The sequence below is a fragment of the Ranitomeya imitator genome, chromosome 2 (genome assembly GCF_032444005.1).
Source record: "Ranitomeya imitator isolate aRanImi1 chromosome 2, aRanImi1.pri, whole genome shotgun sequence".
Lineage (NCBI taxonomy): Eukaryota > Metazoa > Chordata > Amphibia > Anura > Dendrobatidae > Ranitomeya > Ranitomeya imitator.
Genome location: NC_091283.1, coordinates 65,222,850 through 65,225,690, shown reverse-complemented (window position 1 = coordinate 65,225,690; position 2,841 = coordinate 65,222,850). Strand labels below are relative to the sequence as shown.

The 2,841-nt window shown below is 42.0% G+C and overlaps 1 long non-coding RNA gene across 1 annotated transcript; it reads left to right on the top strand.

Annotated features, from left to right (window-relative positions):
• The first annotated feature begins 1,062 nt into the window (after positions 1 to 1,062).
• On the top strand, positions 1,063 to 2,436 carry LOC138667197 (uncharacterized). The gene is made up of 3 exons (XR_011318633.1): positions 1,063 to 1,102; positions 2,216 to 2,287; positions 2,366 to 2,436. It is a non-coding gene; the product is annotated as an uncharacterized lncRNA (long non-coding RNA).
• Positions 2,437 to 2,841: the final 405 nt, after the last annotated feature.

Genomic DNA, 2,841 nt, shown 5'->3' with positions numbered 1-2,841 from the left:
TGGGGCCTTACCTGGGACCTTGTAGTCATCCGATCTCGATTTCCGGGCGGACCTCCTTGTCGGTCTCCTCCTGGGCGGGTATTGGGTCTCGAGTGGGGTCGTCCTAAAAAACGGTTCTGGAAGGAACTGTTTGTGGAGCTGTCGCTGTCTGAGCTGTAGGGTCCGTAACGTCGAGGTCCAGTATTTCCTTGTCTGGAATTTGTGGATGCTGAGTCGTTCCATCTGTATACCCGATTAGAGGCGTAATCTTCAGAGTCCCGTTGGAATTTGGATCGTTTCTTGTCCTGTAGGTATTTGCGGTGTTCTTCTATGACTTTGTCGGTTCTGGCCTTCAGGGTATTCCAATCAGTTGCAGAAAGTGAAGTGGATAATTGCTCTTCGATGGCAGAGAGTTTTTCTTCGGATTCACCAATAGCTGTCTGAAGGAAGTCGATAGTAAGTAAGATAATGTCTAGCGAACACTTGTTAAGGATCCTTTGGAATTTCTCACAGTAGTCTGGTTTGTCAGAGAAGAGTGTAGGTCTAAGGTGGCATCTAAGGCCACGTGGTATCCTGCTCAGTCTATGATACTCAGCCAATGTTATAGAATGTAGGTCAAATGAAGTCAACCGCCTCCGTATCCGCTCGTAATCCTTAGTGCGGAGTTCTTGAGCTGGGATCTTCAGGAAATCTCCTGGGTTGGTTACTTTGCCAAGAATCCTTGTAGCAGCTGTATCATCGAAAGCGAAGGTATCTGTAGACATCTAGGGCACAGGTGCGTACGCCAACAGAAGAACTGATTGGAGGGAGAAAGGCGTGCACTCTGTAGAGAGGAGCTGGTGCCGGCTGAACCTGGACTGGATCCAGATCAATCATAGATTTGGGCAAACAACCGCACTCAGACAATATCCTCTTGAACTACATTGTCGCTATGTCAATACTTGTAGAACTTCAATGCTGCTACATATACCTACAAATTGATGATCAATGATACTGTATTTATTATCATATGTGCCATTTTATGTTCGTAGAGCATGCTGACCTCTCATTTTGTTCCATGATCACTAACCTTTCTCCTACTTTCAGGCGGTCTGATTTCCATATACTGTTTCTTCCATTTGGGGTAAGTACTCGCCTGACCCCCCTCCCGTTTTTGTTCATTTTTGTTTTTGTTTTGGTTTTATTACAATTTTTATTTTTATTTTCTTCTTTATTTTTATTTTTTATTTTTGATTTTTATATTCCTTTTTTTCTTCTCATTATTTTTTATTTTTCATTTTATTGCTTTTTTCTCTTAATTTTCATTTTATTGCTTTTTTCTCTTCTTTATTTTATTATTTTTTTCATTTTTTTCATTTTTTCATTTTTTTCATTTTTTTCATTTTTTTTCATTTTTTATTTCTCTTTTCATTTTTTCACTTTTTTCATCATATATTTTTTCTTCATTTTTTCATTATTTTTATCTTCCGTTTTCTTTATATATATTTTTTTATATTTATCTCTATTTTATTTTTCTCCATTCTTATCCAATTTTCATATTGTTCTCTCTTCCATATCTCTTCTCTTCCACATCTGGACCCCCCCTTTTTTTGTTTTTTTGTTTTTATCACTTTCATATTTTTTGTCATTCTTTACTTTATTCCTTTATTCTTTACTTATCTCCTTCTTTTCTTTTTCCTCATTTTTCCATCCTTGTATATTACAATCCATTCATACAATTTCCTCTGGCATCTAACCGTCATCCTTACTCTTACTCTCACTCTCTTTCCCTCTGCTTGATACACCGGCCTTTTCCTATCCCCTTCCCCTCCCCTCCCCTTCTACACAGAGCTTCTAGTGCTGACACGCCCCCATTGTGTTACTCTACGCACGCGCCGACATAGCGCTTTGCCCTCTATGCGCCGCTGCTCGCCCTCTGCCGGCCCTTCATTCCTGACGCCTCCTCCTTCCTTCTTCCTACGCGTGCGCTCTGTCTTCTGCGCTCCAGCCTGCGTGCCGGGCCTCTCCCTCGTTCCTTTCCGGGCACGCCTGTCCCAGCCCCTCAGCGTGCGTTCCTAGCCTCTTCTTCACACCACACTTCCTGTCTCCTGGGTATTTCTCCCCTGACCGTCCACTATGCCGGACACTACCGCCTCCTTCTTACTTACAGGACCCACAGGTATTTTTCTCCCTCTGGCTCACTCCCTGCTTTACTTCCACATGATCAGCATCCTCACTCCTGGTCTCTTATCCACAGTGCTTTTAGGGACTCTGTGCCCTGTCCGTGCCGTTCCGGACCTCCGTTCCCCTGTCTCCTGGACCATTTGTGGTATGTGTCTATTAGGTTCGGTCTCTGGCCTCCTCCATAGTATGTGTGCTTTGTCTCACTCTCTGTTACTCTCTATAGGAGCCTCTGTCTCCATTTACCGGACAAGTTTCGTCCTCCTCCTCTTTCCTCCATTACTATTCACTAAGGTCAGTTTTGCTCTACCCATTGTTTTCAAAAAGCTATGTATTTATATATATCTGTATGTTTACAGTAGTCTATGAAGCCTGCCGCCATCCGTTTATCTGCCTGCCTGAACGCTGATTCAATATTCATACTACATGTATACTCCTCTGGGCCTCGTTCATGGTTTATTTTTAAGATTTGTACATATGTATATATTTTTCTCACAGGATATGGTTATTTACTGTACTTTATTTTTGTTCTTTAGACGTATACAGCATTTCTATAGATCTCTGGCAACACAGTTACTTTTTACATGTGTATCATACTATGCATATTCTGCCCCCCGCCGCCCCCCCCCCCCTTTTTTTTTTTTTGTTCATTGCGTCCACTGTGTTTTTACCTCCTATTATGTTCTACTATCTTGATTTTGC